General features: G+C 46.4%; 1 protein-coding gene across 4 annotated transcripts in view; it reads left to right on the top strand.

The window, feature by feature from the left end:
• fstl5 (follistatin-like 5) overlaps positions 1-21,278 on the top strand; it is a 1,173,542-nt gene that overhangs the window by 878,171 nt on the left and 274,093 nt on the right. The gene's annotated exons all lie outside the window — the stretch shown is intronic.

Genomic DNA, 21,278 nt, shown 5'->3' with positions numbered 1-21,278 from the left:
GGAGCCCTACCTGCGGCCGGGGCGGCGCTAGTTAAAGGGGAGGTGGCGGGCGGCCATTTTTGTTGCTGGCCGCCTGCCAGCACCTGCCCCTGTTGCTGTCCCCGGCCCCCATGAAGCCTCCCCGCGGAGTGCCGGGCTCGTTTGCCGGCACTCCTGATCCCTGGTGGCCCAGCTGGGCGCCGGGACGTGCTGCGCCTGGTCCCTCCCCTTTAACAAGAGGGACGCGGGGCACTCTCAGTAGTGCCTCTCCTCCCTCTCGGAGCGCTACCTGGGAAAATCGGCCGTGGGGGTGCTAACTTTTTCGGGGCACTAAAAAGGGGGCGCTACCCAATTTGTACCCAGTGTTTCTATAGAAAATGCATCTTCCACATTTTGAAAAATGTTTTTCACAGTTTACTTAATTTTAGGGTTAGTGCAATATTTTAAAAGTTTTTTTTCCTGTAAGTTGACAGTTGTTTTGCGCCATTTATGGATGCCCAAGGATGAGATTGACAAATTGTTGTATTGCCAAAAATATGTGTACGTGCCGACACACAGTAACCACAGTTCTATTATCTGCTGGGACTAACATAAAGGGAAAACCATGTGTCCCTGATTTGCAAACCGGTACAAAGCTTGCTCTTTCTATTTTAATATTAATTTCTGTCATACCGCAGAGGGTATAAATTTTATTCCAGCACTGTTTGTCTTACTTTGCAATATCTTTGCTATGTTCACAAAAAACAAGGGGCCCAAAATTCGGTTCAGTAGCACACTTCTGACGCAAAGCTTAACGTTGCCGGAAGTATGCAGAGCAGTCAGATAATAACGTCAATCAGTGTGCAGATAATAACGTCAATCAGTGTGCAACGCTGATTTGACGCCAGCGCTGCCATTTTGGAGCTCCACGGAACTGCAGTCTCAAATTCACAACTGCTTACCATGATACCTCTGCAGCTATTGATTCATTCAACCACTCACTCATTCCCACATTTGATGCCTGTCCCTAGCAAAACCTTCATTATCTTTCATCCAAGTCATTCCCTCAGTACAGCCCCCATCTTCATTCCCTCAAGTCAAAGGGGTACAAGCCTAAGCTAATGTGGAAGACAACCAGCTTAGCCATCCATCGTCAGATCTGGCTGCACCAATTCAATTCAATTCAATTCAATTCAATTCAAATCGCTTTATTGGCATGACAAGGTACATCTTATGTTGCCAAAGCATCGAAAAACATTTATGGTTGAACACATAAACGCAGATCTATCCATACAGTGTATAAACAGATATATCCCTGAGTGTATAAATATACATTCATATAATTTGTATATACTCTTTTCTTATATTTAGTGGTTATCCCTCTGTTTATGGCAAGCTGTAACATAGCATGCCGCTAAGGTTACACAATTTCTCTGTTCCCCTAGTAGGTATGGGAGTTTTTGGTCATCATTCACATTTCTAAATTCAGGGCATATTTTTGTGAATTTTGGGTAGAAATTCTCCCTTATACCCTGATATTTTCCACAAGCTGTGAGGAAGTGCATCTCTGTCTCCACCACTCCCTGACTGCAGTGAGAGCATATCCTGTTCTCTCTTGTCAGCCAGGTCTGTCTGTGTCTGCCTTTTTAGATAGCCAGGCTGTGCTCACTAAGTCTGTACATAGTCAAGGTTTTTCTCAATTTGCTATCTTTTACCATGGTCAGGTATTCAGCCATGTTGTATTGTCTGTTTAGGGCCAAGTAGCAATTGAGTTTGTTTTGGGTTTTTGTTGTTTCTGCCCAATATGACAGATATTTTTCCTTTTGCTTCGTGACAATTGTGCTGGGTCGAATTCTCTGTGCTACGATGTCACTGTCCTGGGGCTGGTTATTGTTAGTAGTGTTAGTAGTTACTTCACTGAGTCCCAGGACTAGTTGACTGAGGGTATTCTTCTTTATGATCCTCTCTTGGCATTTCAGGGCTTCGTAATGATAGCAGTGGGGGTTGCTCATTTTTAGGTGTTTCCAAAATTTGGTGGCTCTTTTTTGGATAGTAATTATTAATGGATATTGGCCTAGTTCTGCCCTGCATGCATTGTTTACGGTTTTCCTTTGAGTCCGGAGGATACTTTTACAGAATTCTGCATGTAGGATCTCAATTGGGTGTTTGTCCCATTTTGCAAATTCTTGTTGTGTTAGTGGTCCCCACACCTCACTGCCATAGAGTGCAATTGGTTCAATTACTGATTTGAAAATTTTGAGACAAATGCTAATTGGGATTTCTATTTGGATTGATTTTTTAATGGCATAGAAAGCCCTTCTTGCTTTCTCTTTCAGTTCATTCACAGCCAGATGAAAATTTCCCGTAGAACTGATTTTTAAGCCCAAGTATGTGTAGTTAGTGGTTTGTTCAATTTTGGTTGTTCCTAGTGTGAAATTTATTTTGGGTCCCTGATGTCTGGATCTTTGCTGGAACACAAGGACTTTGGTTTTTGGGGGGTTTATTGTCAGGGCCCAAGTCTGACAGTACGACTCTAGCAGATCCAGGTTCTGCTGTAGACCCTCCTTAGTTGGTGACAGCAGAACCAGGTCATCTGCATAGAGGAGGAATTTAACCTTGGATTCATATAGGGTGAGGCCGGGTGCTGTAGATTGTCCAAGTAGTTTTGCCAATTCATTTATGTAAATATTAAAGAGTGTCAGTGAGATGGGCGAGCCCTGTGTCACACCATGCCCCTATGGGAAGTATTTTGTTTGTTTGTCTCCAATTTTAACTGCACATTTATTGTTTGTATACATTGATTTAATTACATCATATGTTTTTCCCCCTACACCACTTTCAATAAGTTTCAAGAATAGACCGTTGTGCCAGATGGAATCGAAAGCCTTCTGGAAATCTATAAAGCAGGCAAAAATTTTGTTTTTGTTTTGATGAACATGTTTGTCAATTAGGGTCTGCAGGGTGAAGATATGATCTGATGTTCTATAGTTTGGTAGGAATCCAATTTGGCTTTTACTCAAGACATTGTGCTCCTCAAGGAAGTTTATAAGTCTTTTGTTTATGATATTACAGAATACCTTCCCCAGGTTACTGTTTACACAGATGCCTCGGTAGTTATTTGGGTCAACTTTGTCTCCACTTTTGCATATGGGCTTTATGAGTCCTTTGTTCCAGATATCAGGGAAGTGACCGACACTCAGAACCAAGTTGAAGAGTTTTAGGATAGCCAATTTCATTTTATCATCCGTGTGTTTAATCATCTCGCTTAGGATGCCATCTGCACCGCAAGCTTTTCCTGGTCGCGGGTCCTTGAGTTTTTCAACTAGCTCTTTTTCAGTTATTAGGGGGTCTAGCGGGTTTTGGTTATCTTTTATGACCACTTTGAGCTTTTCCAGTTTTTTGCATATTTGGTATTGCTCTGGTCTTAGTGTGTTTTTCTGGTATAATTTTTCAAAATGGTTTTCCCATGTGTCTCCGTTTTGAATGGCCAATTCGTCGTGTTGTTTTTTGTCTAATGTATTCCAGTTGTCCCAGAAACAATTGGAATCAATGGATTCCTCAATGGAGCTGAGTGTATTCTTAATATACTGCTCTTTTTGGTTCTGAGTGTGTTTTTGTATTGTGTTAGTGCCTGACAATAATTAAGGCGTAATTCCTCATTTTCTGGCTGTCTGTGTTTTTGGTTTGATATTTTTCTGAGTTTTTTCCTCATGTTATGGCAATCTGGGTCAAACCATTTTTCATAGTTTTTTGTTTTGGGTTTATTCTTGTGAACTTTCAAGTTTGACATTGTTGCCAAATTATCAAAAATATTATTTAGGTTATTCACTGCCCGGTTTACGCCTTCTTTATTGTGAGTGTATATGTTTTCCAGAAAGGTGTCCAAGAGAGCTTGAGTTGATTGATTGCTAATTGCTTTCTGGTATTTTTCCGTGCTGTTTTTGGCCCATCTGTAGGATTTTTTCATGTTGTACAGCTTACTGGGTTGTGTTTCTGTGTTGGTTGTTTCTGTCCTTTTAAGATACACAGTAATTTGACTGTGGTCTGACAGTGTTGTTTGTGGTTTGACTGTGAATGCTCTGAAAGAGGATGGGTCCAAATCCGTAATCATATAGTCTACGGTGCTACAGCCAAGAGGTGAGCAATAGGTTGATCTTCCTAGGGAGTCTCCCATGAACCTACCATTGACAATGTACAGACCCAGGCTTCGACAGAGCTGCAGGAGCTGTTTTCCGTTAGCATTTGTCTGTTTGTCACAGTTATGCCTATATCGATGGGAAGGGATATCAAAGTGGTTATTCCCGAATATGTAGTTGTTCCCCTGATTATTGGTGAAGTCTGGTTCTTCGCCAGTTCTTGAATTGAGGTCACCACAGATCAACACGTTCCCCTGGGCCTGGAATTGGATAATCTCCCTCTCAATGTTGGAGAAGGTGACCTCTTTACTCTTTAAAGTATGGGGATTCCATTGGGGGGATATAGAGTGCGCAAATGAAAACATCTTGCGTGTTAGAGATGATGCCCCTCTTAATTTTGAGCCATATGTGGTTTTCGCCCTTTTTTATAAATTTGATGCAATTCCTAAGCTCTGTTTTAAACCAAATCAGTATGCCTCCAAAGTCTCTGCCCTGGGTTACTCCTGGCAATTTATTGGAGGGGACCACCAGCTCTGTGTACCCATGGGGACGGCCAGTGTGTCCTTCTCCTTTACACCAAGTTTCCTGTAAAAAGATAATATCTAGATCTTTAATTTCATCTAGGAACTCTGGGGTCCTACTCTTCATGCCACGCACAGAAGAGCGTAGACCTTGGATATTCCAGGTTGAGATATATAAGGACTTCCTGTTAAGTTTGATCTTTTACAATGATAGGTTAAAATATGATATGTGTTTGTCGTGTCTAAATGGGGAAAAAAAAGAACGTTTCAATTGTCTATAAATGCTGATACTAATAGGTTACAACTCTTTCTAGCAACTAGTCCTTATTTTTTTTCTGATCCATAAGGCGGAAGTAGATGCTGCTGCGCATCTGCATTATGTCTCTTAATGGATTGTCTCTGCCTGAGGTATTGCGTACGCCCTGAGCATCGCTCCCTCTGTCTGGCTGGGGGCGGTCCTGTTCCCCTGTAGGACAGGAGTGGTGCAGGTCCGACATTGTTGTTGTGCATGGGGATCCTCTCTGGTCCCGGTTGGTGTGGTGGTGGTCTCTGTAGTAGTCCTGGTCTGTACCCCGCTGGTCTCTGGTGGTCGGGGGGGGGGTCCTCCTGGAGTCTGGGTATGGTCCCGGTTAAAAGCAATGTCCTTCAGGGCTTTAGCAAAGACCGATATTCGCCTCCTGTGGATATGGACGTGGTCGTGAAGACATTCCACATCGAGGGTGGGGTGTTGGGCCAGGTGCACGTTGTGTTTTAATTCACAGTCTCTTGCTATGCTGGCATTTATCTCATGGATTGTTTTGTTGTTAAAGTCTGTTCTCGGCAATAGTGTGGAAACAGTGATTCTAGTGTTTGGGAAGGTATTGCTTGTCTTCTCAATCACTGATCCGAGCGATGTTGCTACCCTTTTCTGCTGGGCCTTTAGGTCATTTGTACCAGTGTGTATTATTATGTGTTGGGGGGAGCCTAATCGGGTTTTGGTCAGCCATTCCAGGGCTCTGTCTGTTGTTGGGCACCAGATCTTTATTACTTTATGTCTAGGAAGAGCTTTTTTTCCCATAGAAATTTCCCATTTGAGTCTATGAGTATTACGATGTCAGCCTTGTTGGTGTTTACTGGCTGGTGGCTTTCGCCTGGACTCATAGGTTGTGTGTTGGACTGGGGTGGTCGTGTCTGGTGTGTGCGCTCCTCTTGTGAGCAGCTCGCCTGTTGTTCCACAGTGGTGGGGGGAGACTGAGCTTCAGTATGCTGGTCGGTCTGTGTGGCTCCCCCTGTATTGTGTGTCTGCTGCTGTTGTTCAGTGTGAGAGTGCATCTGTTCAGTCGGGCTCTGCACTGTCTTATCTCTAGCCTCTGGCTGCTGGGCTAATGGCGCTATCCCTCCCCTATGGCTCTCTTTGTCTTTCTGCAGCTCTTTCACCTGGTTCCCAAGTAAATTCAGCTCTCTCCTGTATCTCTCCCTCTCTTGCTTTTGTTCATGCTTCATTGCTAAAATGCTGTTTTCTTGATCGGCTCTCAGTTTAAGGACCTCCTCTATAAGTTTAACCAGCTCTGTCTCCAGCTGATTAAATTTCTCCTTTAGTTGTATCTGGCTGTGGGATCCCAAGGTGTGTGTCTGGTCGGAGCTGGAGGGCTCACTCACTTCCTGGCTAGGCTGCTGTTCTCTTGGTGAGCTGGAAGTGGTAGAGGAGTGTGTGTGGCTTCCTCCCTGGTATTAACGCTGGGGCTGGTCAACTGTACCATGGGGCTGTGGGGCCCCGGGGTGAGTGTCTGGTTAGAACTGTGTGGCTCGCTCACCTCCTGACCAGGCTGATTTTCTCCTGGTGAGTTGTAAATGGTGGGGGGAGTGTGTGTCGCTTTTTCCCTGTTAGTCACCTGGGGCTGTTCCTTCCCCTCTCAATTATTTCTTTCAGCGTCATGAAGGCCGTTTCAAAGTCGTCGAGGTTGCCTTGCACCAATATTGTTCCGTTACTGTACATGTTGACAGTCGTGGTTTCACTATTAGGGTCCCCTGATTTCCTTATTTTCAGTTTGGACCCATTAGCGGTTCTTTCCTGCTTAACCCTGGGATAGTGTATGTTTATTGCTTTGGTCCAAGCCGTTGTCTGGTCTGAGTAAAAAATGAGATGACACCTTTTCCCGCTTTTGTACCAGTCAGCAAAAGGAGTTTCTGGTTTGCTCTCAGCTGCTGTTGCTGGAGCGATTTTATTTGCATTTTTTTGGTGTTAGGGGGAATCTGGAAGAGGTTGCTCTCAGTGCGCCCCGGGAGCTGCTGCGGCTCCTCTGATTCGCTCATTTTTTTAGTGTAGAGGTAAAAAATATTGTTGACCTTAGAATAAACTTTTCTGGGGCCCCGGGTTTGGTGTTTCCCTCTCCCGGCTCGCGATCTTTCCCAGGCCCAGGACTCACTCACTCTCCGGGCCCTCCCCAGGCCCCGTACTCACTGTCCAGGTCTGTGTCTGGGAGCTGCTGTTTCCCGGTGTCTCCCGACTGCTCCCCTCTCCCTCAGAGGTCTCTGGGCCTCTGTCTTGGCCCGGCTCCTCGGGCCTTTCTCTGGCTTCAGGCTCCCTCCCCGGGCCCTGTAATCACTGTCTGTGTCTGGGAGCCGCTGCCTCCGGGCTGCTCCACTCTCCCTCAGAGATCTCTGGGCCTCTGTCTTGGCCCAGCTCCTCGGGCCTTTCCCTGGCTTCCGGCTGCACGTTCCGGCCCCATGTTCCGGCCGCCTTTCAGGCTTAACGCTCCGGCCGCCGTTCGGCCCCGTGTTCCGGCCGCCGCTCGGGCTTCGCGTTCCGGCCGCCGCTCGGGCTTCGCGTTCCGGCCGCCGCTCGGCCCCGTGCTCCGGCCGCCGCTCGGGCTTCGCGTTCCGGCCGCCGCTCGGCCCCGTGCTCCGGCCGCCGCTCGGCCCCGTGTTCCGGCTGCTGCTCGGGCTTCGCCTTGGTGCCTCGCTCTCCCGGTTTTTCCCCGGGTTTATTCCTCTCTTTCTTCTGTCCTTTTGCTTCTGCTTTCCTCGGGATTATTTTTCCCTCTTTCGGGTCCCGTCTTTGGCGGTCTTTTTGGCGGTCTTTTCTTCCGTACTTAAACTAAGCTAAACTAACCTTAAACTAACCTTAAACTTAAACTAAACTAAACTGAACTAACTTAACTAAAATTAAATTTAACTTTAACTTTTAAACCTTTTAAAACTTGAAATGTAACTTTTTTTCCCCACTTTAAACACTAAAAAACACTAAAAAATTCAGCAGCCCATCTTCAGCATGTCGTCCCTCTCCCACCCCCCCCCCCGCCCCTCCCCTCCCCTCTCTCCATCCAAAGCTCTATTAGGCCATGCTTTCCACTGCAGAAACTGTAGAATCATCCTGGAGGACAAAGATATCCATTGGCTCCTTTTCTCTGCTACCAACTGCTTCCTTAAACCCCTTTCCCCTGATCATGCCACCCTCATGAGAATTGTGAGGAGCTCATGGATTTCTTCATCACCAAAATAGAGACTATTCATTCACTGCCTAAGCAGCTTACCTCCTTCCCCTTGCTGACCATGCAAAACTTCTCCCCATTCACCTCCTATCCTAGTCCTGAATCCTTATCTCTCACTAGTTGCTCTCTCATCTCTCTCCATGCCTTCTCCCAAGCTCAACTTGTTCATGAGACCCACCTCTTGCTTATTCATTCCCATTCGTACTAGAGTGTTAACCACCCAACTTCCTTTCCTGGCTCTCATTGTAAATGGTTCCCTCTCTCCAGGCATTCCTACATCTTGTTTCACAACCACTGTCATCACCCCACTCCTCAAATAATCTACTCTTGACTCCACTGTCCTTGCAAACTACCACCCCTCTCATACCTTTCTTTCCTGTCCAGAGTCCTTGAATGTGTTGTCACGTCCCAGATCCATGCCCATCTTTCCCGCAACTTTCTGTTTGAATCCCTCCAATCAGGTTTCTGCCTGTCCCACAGCACCGAAACAGCCCTAACCAAAGCCATGAATGACATTCTCTGTCACTCTCACCATGGTGTTGTATTGCTCCTCATCCTCGTTGATCTCTCTACATACCGTTCCTTGGCGACATCATCCACACACATGGGGTCAGCTTACATATTTATGGTGATGACACCCAGTTTTAGCTCTCCATTATTTCTTTCAACCTCTTCACTACCTTTGTGCTTTCAGAATGCTTGTCCGGCATACAGTCTTGGATGAGTCTCAGTTTCCCCCAGCTAAACATTGGGAGAATGAAGCATCTTCATCCCTCGTCACAAACTCCGTAGCCTTGCCATTAATTCCATCCCCCTCCCAGCCACTGTCTCAAACTAAACCAGACTGTTCATTGGTTCAGACTGGCTTCCTATCCAACCCTGAAATGAGCTTCTAAGCTCATATCCTCTGCCACATAGACCGCTGACCTTCAACACTATAAAATCAGCTGCCTCCATCCCTAACTCTGCTGTTGAAACCCTCATCAATGCTTTTGTCACATCCAAATTTCACTATTCCAAAGCTCTCTCGGCTGGCCTCCCATCCTCCATTCTCCATAAACTTCATCTCACCAAAACTCTGCTGCCCATATTCCATCCCTCACCATGTCCCACTTGTCCATGACCCCCATTCTCGCTGACCTACATTGGCTCTAGATCCACCAATGTCCTAAATTTTAAGTTCATACCCTTGTGTTTAAATCCCTTCATGGCCATTCCCTATCTCTCTAAATCCTCCAGTGTTAAACTCTCCGATCCTCTGACTCCAAACTCTTATGCATCCCCCCTCCCTCCAGGCCACATGCTCTGTTCCCCCCCTAAACCCCTCTGCCTCTCCTCCTACCTCACATCCTTCACGACCCTTCTTAAAGCCCATCTCTTTGACAAAGCACCACTTGGAATATTGCTGGAGCTAGTGCCTGGTACCCCAGTCTTCCTTGTTGTCATGCTGGTATCACTAGCTCAGGCAGGTGGTGCAGTGCTTCATAGAAACATAGTAACATAGAAGATAGGAGCAGGAGTAGGCCATTCAGCCCCTCGAGCCTGTTCCGCCATTTAATGAGATCATGGCTGATCATCCAAATTCAGTACCCTGTTCCTGCCTTCTCTCCATATCCCTTGATCCCTTTAGCCTTAAGAAATATATCCGACTCCTTCTTGAATATATTTAATGAATTGGCCTCTACTGCCTTCTTAGGCAGAGAATTCCACAGGTTCACCACTCTCTGGGTGAAGAAATTCCTCCTCATCTCAGTCCTAAATGGCTTACCTCTTATGCTTAGACTGTGACCTCAGGTTCTGGACTCCCCCGCCATTGGGAACATCCTTCCTACGTCTAGTCTGTCTAGTCCTGTTAGAATTTTATAAGTTTCAATGAGATCCCCTCTCATTCTTCTAAATGCTAGTGAATATAAGCCTAATCAACCCAATCTCTCCTCATATGTCATTCCTGCTATGCCAGGTATCAGTCGGGTGAATCTTCGCTGCACTCTCTCCATGGCAAGAACATCCTTCCTCAGATAAGGCGACCAAAACTGCACACAATACTCAAGGTGTGGTCTCACCAAGGCCCTGTACAACTGCAGCAAGACACCCTTGCTCCTGTACTCGAATCCTCTCGCTATGAAGGCCAACATACCATTTGCCTTCTTAACCACCTGCTGCACCTGCATGCTTACCTTCAGCGACTGGTGCACAAGGACACCCAGGTCTCGTTGCACTTCCCCTTTTCCCAATCTATTGCCGTTCAGATAATAATCTGTCTTCCTGTTTTTGCTACCGAAGTGGATAACCTCGCATTTATCCACATTATACTGCATTTGCCATGCATCTGCCCAATCACCCAACCTGTCCAAATCATACTGGAGTTTCTCTGCAACTTCCTCACAGCACACACGCCCACTCAGCTTTGTGTCATCTGCAAACTTGGAGATATTACATCTAGTTCCCTCGTCTAGATCATTTATATATATTGTGAATAGCTGGGGTCCTAGCACCGATCCCTGCGGTACCCCACTAGTCACTGCCTGCCACTCGGAAAAGGACCCGTTTATTCCAACTCTTTGCTTCCTCTCTGCCAACCAGTTCTCTATCCAAGACAGTACCTTACCCCCAATCCCATGTGCTTTAACTTTGCACGCTAATCTCTTATGTGGGACCTTATCAAAAGCGTTCTGAAAGTCCAAATACATCACATCCACTGATTCTCCCTTATCTATTCTACCAGTTACATCCTCAAAAAATTCCAGTAGATTAGTCAAGCATGATTTACCTTTTGTAAATCCTTGTTGACTTTGTCCAATCCTGTCACTGTTTTCCAAATTCTCTGCTATTACATCTTTTATAATGGACTCTAGCATTTTCCCCACTACCGATGTCAGGCTTACCGGTCTATAATTCCCCGTTTTCTCTCTACCACCTTTTTTAAATAGTGGGGTTACATTAGCTATCCTCCAATCCATGGGAACTGTTCCAGTCTATAGAATTTTGGAAGATGACCAGCAATGCATCTGCTATTTCCAGGGCCACCTCCTTAAGTACCCTAAGATGTAGATTATCAGGCCCTGGGGATTTATCGGCCTTCAATCCCATCAATTTTCCTAACACCATTTCCCTACAAATACTGATTTCATTCAGTTCCTCCCTCTCATTAGACCCTATGTTCCCCGACATCTCTGGGAGGTTATTTGTGTCCTCCTAGCAGTGGTATGTTTGATCATTCTGGTTGCAGCCTGAGCTTTGTTATACCTGCATACGGGAGGCTGAGGATTTCCTGGGTCGCATGTTCCAGAAGGTGGTCCAACCACAGCCACAGACAGTTCTGAAGGATAGTAAGTGAGTGGCCATCTGACAGGTTTGGAAGAAGCAGGCAGTACTGGAATCCTCCGGAAGTGTGGCACTTTCAAACCAGTTTTCAGTACTGAGGGTGACATCACATCCGGGAGTGCAGTCCAGAGCAGATCCATGGCACCATGGGGCAAATGACTGCACAGGGGGGCACAGCGAAGAGTAGAAATGTAGTTGTCGTAGGGGATTCGATAGTCAGAGAGATAGACAGGTGTTTCTGCAACTGCCGACGTGAGTCCCGCATGGTGTGTTGCCTCCCTGGTGCCAGGGTAAAGGACATCACTGAATGGGTGCAGATCATTTTGCAGGGAAGGGGAACAGTCAGAAGTTTTGGTCCATGTTGGAACCAATAACATAGGTAGGAAAAGGGTTGAGGTCTTACAGACAGAGTTTCTGGAGCTAGGGAGGAAGCTAAAGAACAGGACCTCAAAGGTAGTAATCTCCGGATTAATCCCCGTGCCACATGAAACTAGTCCAGGAGATCACTCTGGTCCTGAATTCCCTAAAGTACCTATCTTTTGTAAAAGGTATAACATTTGCAATCCTCCAGTCCTCTGGCACCACTCCCATATCTAAGGAGGATTGGAAGATTATGGCCAAAGCCTCTGCAATTTCCACTCTTACTTCCCTCAGTAACCTAGGATGCACCCCAATCCTGATCACTCCACAAACAGAACCAGCTCTTGCTTGAAGGAATTCAGCGAATCAGTGTCCACTGCAGGAGATGGCAGCCTCTTCCAGAGGTAATTTCAGTGAGTTGAAAAGGGATCTAGTCCAGGTGGATTGGAACCAAAGGTAAAACAGTACATGAGCAATCGGAGGCCTTCAAAGGAGAGATAGTCAGGTACAGACTGGACACATTCCAACAAGGGGGAAAGGAAGGGCCTCCAAAGCTAGAGCTTCCTGGATGACTCAAAATATAGAGATTAAAATGAAACAGAAAAAGAGGCTTATGATAAATGTCAGGTTCATAATCCAGCAGAAAATCAAGCTGAATATATAAAGCACAAAGAAGAATTGAAAAAGGAAATAAGAGGGCCAAAGAGATTGTATAAGAATAGATTAGCGGTTAACATAAAATGGGAACTCAAAAGTCTTTTTATAAACATATAAACAGTAAAAAGATAGTCAAAGGAAGGGTGGGGCTGATTAGGGACCAAAAAGGTGGTGATCTTGCGGCGTCAAAGGGCATGGCAGAGGTACTAAATGAGTACTTTGCAGCTGTCTTCACTAAAGAAGAGGATGCTGCCAATGTAGCAGTAAAGGAGGAGGTAGTAGAGAAATTGTATAGGATAAAAATAGATCAAGAGGAGGTGCTTAAAAGGTTGGCAGTGCTCAAAGTAGAAAAGTCACCTAATCTGGAAAGGATACATCCTAGGTTACTGAGGGAAGTAAGAGTGGAAATTAGAGGCTCTGGCCACAATCTTCCAATCCTCCTTAGATATGGGAGTGGTACCAGAGGTCTAGAGGATTTCAAATGTTCAAAAAAGGGAGAGGGATAATCCCAGCAACTACAGGTCAGTCAGTTGGTGATATGGGAGACTTTTAGAGACATTAATCTGGGACAAAATTAATTGGCACATCTGCCATTTGCCTGGAAATAAAGGAAAGCCAATTTGTTAAAGGAAAATTGTGTTTGACTAACTTGGTTGAGTTCTCTGATGAAGTAATGAAGAGGGTTGATGAGGGTAGTGTGGTTGATAATGGCCCAGAAATTTGGGTCTCCATGGGTGAGTACACACGGGGTACTCACCTGTAGGCCCAATGGAAGTGCCAGCTTCCTGCATGCACTGCGCATGCGCGGGAAACCGGCACTTCCGTTCCTCAGAACGAAGGGGTTCAGAGGTCTAACGCGTGCGCGGGGGAGGCTGCGCGTGCACATCGAACTTCGTTTTTTTTTATAGGTTTTCCCGGGAGGGTAAGCCTGCAGAAGTTGGAAATTTAAAAAGCAGGCATAAGGCCTGCTTTTTACAAGGTAAGTGGTGAATTAATTAAAATTAAAACATTTTTTCCACAGGTTTATTATTTTTAAATACTTTAAAGCAAGGTAAGTTTATTTTTAGCCCCATTAGAAAATAAAATAATTTTTTTCAAAAATTTAAATTATTGTTTAAAGTAGTTATTTCATGTAATTTATAGTTTATTTAAAAAATGTGATTTAAAAAAAAAATTATTTCAAGATTCAGTGTTGTTTTGGGGCCGTAGTATTTATAAATCTAGACAGCACTTCCTGTCATACTTATGAATGCGGCATTCCCTGCTCCGATTGGCTCCCCATGGCCCACGTGATCCCAGGGGATGCATCGAACTAACTGCGCCCCTGGGATACGCAAGCACTGCCCGCTGGCAGCTGGACCAGGCCCCGGATCGGAATTCCACGGGGGCCAACAGCTCAACGGCCGGCGCGCAAGGTAAGTTCAGGTCGGGGGCTTACGCCCGCGGGAAGCCCCTGACCCGAATTTCTGGGCCATTGTGTATATGGACTTTAAAAAGGTGTTTGATGTTCTCTTATGTTCTTATGTTTGATAAAGTACCACATAATAGACTTGTTACCAAAATTAAAGCCCGTGGGATTAAAGGGACAGTGGCAGCATGGATCCGTAATTGGCTAAGTGACAGAAAGCAGAGAATAGTGGTGAACGTTTGTTTTTCAGATTGGAGGGAGCTATACAGTGGTGTCCCCCAGGGGTCGGTGTTGGGAGCACTGCTCTTTTTGATACATATTAATGACCTGTACTTGAGGTATACTGGGCATAATTTCAAAATTTGCAGATGAGACTAAACTCAGAAATGTCGTAAACAGTGAGGAGGATAGTAACAGATTTCAGGAGGATGTAGACAAATTGGTGAAATGGGCAGACACGTGGCAGATGAAATTTAATGCAGAGAAGTGTGAAGTGGTTCATTTAGGAGGAAGAATCAGGACAGACAATATGAACAAAATGGTACCATTTTAAAGGGGTGCAAGAACAGAGAGACATGGGGATGCAGGTACACAAGTCTTTGAAGATGGCAGGAAAGCTGAGAAGGTTGTTAAAAAGGCACATGGGATCCTTGGCTTTATAAATAGAGGCATAGAGTGAAAAAGCAAGGAAGTTATGAAAAACCTTTATAAACCTGGAGTATTGTGGACAATTCTGGGCATCACACTTTAGAAAGGACGTCAAAGCCTTAGGGAGGGTACAAAGGAGATTTACTAGAATGGTGCCAGGGATGAAGGTAGTGATGAACTTTAGTTATGTAGAGAGTCTAGAGATACTGGGGCTGTTCTCCTTAGAGCAGAGAAGATTAATGAGATATTTGATAGATGTATTCAAAATCATGAAGGGATTTGATGGAGTAAGTAAGGAGCCTTAGTCTCCCTGCATGTGTCCTTCCACTTTTCCTTCAAATAAGAATGGCACAAATGATTGCCTGAAATTGATGCATTGTAAGAGCCTCTGAGGAAACAAGCACTGAACTGCACGATTCTGTAACAGTCGTCGCATACTATGTCCACAATGCGATTTAAAATAAAATCTCTTACCATTCATATAGGGCATAACATTGTTCACAGGTACTTAAAAGACAGCATGGGTGCAATTGATAACTCTCTGAGCCCTGGAAAAATCAGCAGACTTGTAGATTGCAGTGCTGTATCATGCTGCAGCTGTTAGTCAGTAATGAAGATAATGGCCCAGAAATTAGGTTTGGGGGCTTGCCGCGCGTGCAAGCCCCCGATGTGCACTCACCCGGTGCGCCGACATCTGAAGCCTGGGCCTGCTTGGAATTCCTGTCACTGGCCCGGTTCAGATGTTGGCGCGCTGTGCTTACCTGATCCAGCGGCGTAGTTAGTTCGATGTGCCGGCTGGGATCAGGTGAGCACTGTGCAGCCAATCAGGGGAGGGGAAACTTCATTCATGAGCTTGATAGTAAGAACTGTCAAACTCATGAAAAGTACGGGCGCCCAAAAGACTAGTTTAACTTTAAATAAAATTTTAAAAAACATCCCAATAATTAAATAAACTATAAATAACTTTAAAAAACTATTTTAAACAATTAATCAAATTTTTGAAAAAAATAATTTAAAAAAAAATCTGGTCTAAAACTACACTTACCTTACTGTAAAGTCCTTAAAAACAATAAAGCTGTGGAAAAAATGTTATAATTTTAAGTAATAGACCACTTACCTTAAAGAATGAAGTCCTTACGTCTCCTTTTTACATTCGTAAAAAGGAGAGGCCCTTACACACGCGCAACCTGTGGAAAAAAAGGAATTTCAGCGCGCACGCGTTCGTCCTCTGAGCCCCTTGGTTCAGAGGACAGGAAATGCCGGTTTTCTGCGCATGCGCTGTGCATGCTGAAAACCGGCAATTCCATGGGGCCCACGCGTGAGTACCCCGTCCGTACTCACGCGTTGGGCCCGGAATTACTGGGCCAACGTAGTCCGTGGGAGCTGAATAATGCATCTTTGACTTCTTTGATACATCTTTGGACAGCAAAAAGTCTAAGACTGTAGGGCCAAGAAATTCATTTGAACCTAAAAACGGGCACGGGGATCGCGATGCACGATCAGCTGCGTCCGTTCAAAGGAATGCAGGCAGCACGCGCACATCATGTTGCCTGCTGATTACTATGATTGCGACGTTCAACCCAGCGCTGAACGTGCTGCTGAGTGGCTGAACGTCAGCAGAGGGCCCAAGTTTGTGCAAGGCTAGCACCAATGAAAGCTAGCCTGCACCTCTTGAAGATAGTGTGCACCTCTTAAAGGGGAGGTACATTCTGCCTGCAGCAGCTCATTGAACTGACTGAGGAAGTGATTGACAGGAGGAAAAACTAAAATTATTTCACAACAGGGGAGAGAGCGTGCTCCAAGGTCCTCCGATGCAGCACTGGAGATCTTGGTGCAGGAGGTCAACTTGAGGAGAGAGGTGCTGTTTCCACAGGGAGCCAGGAGGCCCTCCAGGCAAATGTGTAAAGTCCATTGGGGAGCAGATAGCCGCTGTAGTGAATGCCAGAAGTTTGGCCCCGAGGACGTGGATGAAAAACAGGAAGAAGTTTAATGACCTCACATGAGTGGTCAAGGTCAGTGAATTCATCTTCAAATGACATATCCCACCATCTGCACCACTAACCTCACAGACTGCTCAATGCACCACACCCCTATCACTCACCTACCAACAATCTCTACCAAACATGACTCACACCTCACATTCATGGCTTCACCTCACCCTCACACACTTACCACTGCCTCAAGCCCCACACCCACATCACACACATTACACACAATTTCAGCTATTCAACCATGCCAGGCATATCACCCAAACACATTGCACCACACTCACGGACACACTTCCCTTTTTTTTGCAGGAAAAGATCGCTCGCAACCGATGCCAGCAGGACATAACCGGTGGGGGACAGGCACACTTGCATAACCTGACCCCCATGGAGGAGATGGTGTTGGGAGGGGCATTGCTGTGCCTGTAGCCAGTGGCGGGGCTGAAAGAATACAAGATGCCAGTATCCTCATATGTAATCTTCCTTCTCACATTCCACTACGCCATCATTCCACAATCTCTTCTGATTTACAAGCTGCACATGGTGTAAGCATGTACCTCTTGCTTTCCCCCCTCCCCTCACCAGAACCCTACCCTTGTGCCTTTCTCATTATGGAGACCCAAGAAATCCAACCTGCCCAGTCAGTGGTTGTAGAAGAAGAGGGAGAGGAGAATGATGATGAAGAAGAAACACCATCATTCGATCTGACACTTGCAGTCACCAGCTCATATACTGGCACTGCGCAGACTTTAGAGGGTAGCTTAGAGATGGGATCTGCACGTGGTGAAACACCGGGCATGAGTGGGCTACAGCCAGGGCAGGGGGAAAGGTAGCATAGGTGCCAGCTACCCGGAGGGCAAGGTCGCAAATGAGTTCAGCTGCAGAGGACTCAGATGAGGACTTCAAAGGGGCGGCCTACAGTAGAACATTGATGGGTATGCACAGCAAAATGCTGGTTGCATCGGAAGTCCTGCCAGAAAGCCTGAGTGCAATGTCAAGGAGCATGGAGGAGTCCGCTACCAACCTTGCACAGGGTTTTACGCAGAGCTTGGAGCCCATGATTTCCAGCATGGAAGGGCTGGGCAACTCCATCAGCACACTTGTGGCCTCATGATGGCGAGGTTGTGGAGCATGCTGCAAATCACGTTGAATCTTCAGACACGCTCTGGTGAGTACTGCAAGGCTCCTCCAGAGTGGTCCAGGCAGTGGAAGCGTTGTTTAAGGATGCCAATAGTCTTCTCTGTCAGATTCCGTGTGACAGTGTGGGTCTCATTGAACGTATGCTGCCCACGTGTGATTGGGTTGTGGAGCGGAGTCATGAGCCAGGTGGTCAGTGGATAGCCCTTGTTGCCCAGTAGCCACCCTCTGGTTTGTTGTGGTGGCTCAAAGACTGAGGGAACAGTGGACTGGCGCAGAATAAAAGCATCATGACTTCTTCCAGGATACCGGGCATTCACCATCATGATGTGCTGAGCATGGTCGCACACCAACTGCACATTCAGTGAGTGGTAACCTTTGTGGTTGAGGTACATCTCAGCATTTAGATGCGGCACCTGCAAAGCCACGTGCCTGCAGTCAATGGCACACTACACTATGGAGAAGCCCGCTATCCTGGCAAAGCCATGTGCACGCTCCGCCTGCTTCTCTCTGATCAGAGAGAAGACAACGAACTCCCTGCTCCTGGCATAAAGAGCGTCTGTCACCTCTCTCATGCAACAGTGGACAGCAAACTGGGAGATGTACAGATGTCGCCTGCTTTAGCCTGGAAGGTTCCCAACATGAGGAATTCCATGGCCACGGTCACCTTCACAGCCACTGGCTGCACTGTCCTTGCCCTGGAGTGAGGCTGCAGGTCTGGTTGCAAGAGGTGGCAGAGTTCTGTGAGCACTTCCTTCGTAAAGCGCAGATGCCTCACACACTGCTCCTGGCTCAGGCTGAGGTAAGAGTATTGCTCTCGGAAGACCCTCGGTGAGTAAGGCCTCCTGCTGACAGCCCTTCTCCCCGTCCTCATTCTGTGAGCAGCTTGTCCTCTGCTTTGCTGCCTCTGCACCATCTCCCTGTCATACTGCAGGACAAGGGGGATGACAACTCCAGCACCCATGACTGGGAGCAAGTGGTCTGACCAGAACCCTTGATTTCAGAACCAAGGCCTTCTCCACTTTCAGCACCACTCCCTGTCACCTCACCAACTTTAAACAACTCTAGAAAGCTCCAAACACTTCCACAAGCTTACACAGAGTGAGTAGAAATTAATCAGCAACTAACATGAGAGTGGTTGCTGATCCCTTTAAATATCACTAGTAGGGGTTCCTTGCTGCTGCTGAACGCATGTCCAGCTGTACAAGGATAAGACAGGGCGTTAGCTTCAGCGTTGAGGATGAAAATGGCAGCACTGGCGTCAGATCAGTGTTGCACGCTGATTGACGCCACGATCTGCCCACTCAACATACTTCCGGTGCACGCTCCTAACGCCCGTACTACAGCCCTCACCAAGACGCCATCCAGCATGGCACACAGCAGAAGTGTGCGTGCATGGCGTGGACGCCATTTTCATCACAAAACGGCACCCGTAGCACCGAGAAATCGGATGCTACGGAGCTGAATTTCTGGCCCTAGATGCCCTCAGTGCCAGAAAATTTTACATCCACTGGCAGTGCCTCACGAAAGGTGTTTTTAAAGTAAATTTAAAAGTAAATACGTCAGACGAAGGGTCATTGACCTGAAATGTTAACTCGGTTTCTCTCTCCACAGATGCTGCCTGACCTGCTGAGTATTTCCAGCATTTTCTGTTTTTATTTCAGATTTCCAGCATCCGCAGTATTTGGCTTTTGTAGGAAGTGTGTGCTAACTGGCACACCTGGTATTACTGGTCTATAACGCTTCATTACTGCTGGCTTTATGCATAACACAACTGTAATTTCTGTACTTATACATACGTTAGTGTTGAAAAATTAAACCACTAGGGAAAAAACAAACAATATTTGCTCCGTAGGGTCAACTTTCCAAGTTCCTGCTGCCAGCTACATTGTGCTATTGCGCCCTCAACCCTTACTCTCTCCTGCCCCTCCCCAAGATCAGAGCTAGATTTACCTCCTACTTATAATCAATGGGTGGAAACTCTAGCCTCAAAATATAGTAACTCAGTACAGCCAGCTGCTCAGTAGATAATTGATAAAGGCTTCTCAGCCAAGCCAAACGTGTTCTAGTGACCGCAAACTGGAACTCAACATCCTGACTGCAAGTCAAGTCGCTGTCCACTCAAGTTGCTAATTGTAACAAAAGTTAAATCAATTTAGGTAGGAAAAAAAACCTTTGTCTTTGTGTGACCTTCATTTGTACAAAGCCTGCTTATTACAGGGACCTGCCATCTAAATAATAATTTAAGGATAAAATCTTCAATTAATTAGTTAAAAAAAACTAATTCGTTCTCTTTTTCAAATGTCACATTCCAATTAATTTCCAATACAGAAGTGTCAGCTGAGGTTGAATATGTCACTGTTCTGTCAATACTAATACCTGACGAAGGAGAACTGCAAGTTGATAAGCAGATAATGAAGTTATTGTAGTGTTTCTTCCTTAAGCATACTTATGGAGATGATGCCTAATATTATTTTGATTAAATTAGATTTTAATTGGTTATAAAATTAAATTGAATTGCATCTGCTTATAGTTAAGGGTGTAGATTGATTTATGGTAGATTTCAAACATTCTGCTCATTATTGCTTGAATGATGGGTTTTTTGCTACATTTTGTAACGTGCATTTCCAAAAGAAAACATAACTTATGAACCAATATTTCTGTGTTCTTTAACATGCAATAATGTAGACCTGAGTAAGGAGTCTTGGAGTGTTAGAGGACAGTGTCGGTGGATGATTCATCTCCTATTAAGGCTGCATCTAACATCCCGACCCTGAAAAAGGAGTAAAAAAGAGTAGTGGCCTAGAAATTCGGTAGGCTGCGCCACCAGTTAGCGCCTAAAGAGGGCACTTAGTGGTTTTAGCGCCACTGGCCACGCCTCCCGCGAAATTTAGCGGGGCTCTAATGGCGGCATTAGCCTGTAGCGCTGCGCCGCCACCGATGACGTCATCGGTGTGCGCAGCGCCCCGCTATCGCCCCGAACGCGATATTGGGTCACGCCCCCCCCGTAGCGCCGGTCGCAATTCGCGACCGGTTCAGGGCGGCCTACCTGTGGCGGTAGTGGCGCTAATTAAAGGGGAGGTGCGGGGCGGCCATATTTTTCACTGGCCGCCTGCCAGCACCTCCTCGCGCCACCGTCCCTGACCTCCTCATTCCCCCCCCGGGCAGTGCCAGCTGTGTCCCAAGAGCCTGGCACTTCTCCTCGGTGCCGGGCTCTTTTGCCGGCACTCACGATCGGAGATCACGCTGGTGCAGGCCCCTCCCCTTTAAGAAGGGGAGGAAGGCCTGCAGTACCGCTGCACACCGTGCCGCAGCGTTGTGCTGCGATATTCGGTTTCAGCGCCCCAAGAGGGACGCGGGGCGCCTCGAGCAGCGCCCCGCTTCCGTTTGGGGCGCTGAAACTGAATATCGCGCTGGCGCAAGCGGCTCCGTCCGGAGTGGAAATTCCGGCGCCCAGGCGAGCTTGGCGCCACCGAATTTCTAGGCCTTCTAGGCCAAACACACCAAAACCTAGATCTGGACCCAACGTGGACCATCTCTAATAAGTCCGATATCTTATTAACCCGTGCATCAGTAGGTACCAAGTAATGTAAGTCATGGCTAATGTGTTCTCCCGGATTTGTTTGATCACCCGGTGCATGGCTTTTTCACCATAATACCCCTATCCTTGAGGA

This window comes from Somniosus microcephalus, chromosome 2, assembly GCF_052327205.1.
Source record: "Somniosus microcephalus isolate GS21.2 chromosome 2, FLI_Smic_1.0, whole genome shotgun sequence".
Taxonomy (NCBI): domain Eukaryota; kingdom Metazoa; phylum Chordata; class Chondrichthyes; order Squaliformes; family Somniosidae; genus Somniosus; species Somniosus microcephalus.
Note: the sequence above shows the minus strand (reverse complement) of the source record. Positions and strands in the feature narration are given on the sequence as shown.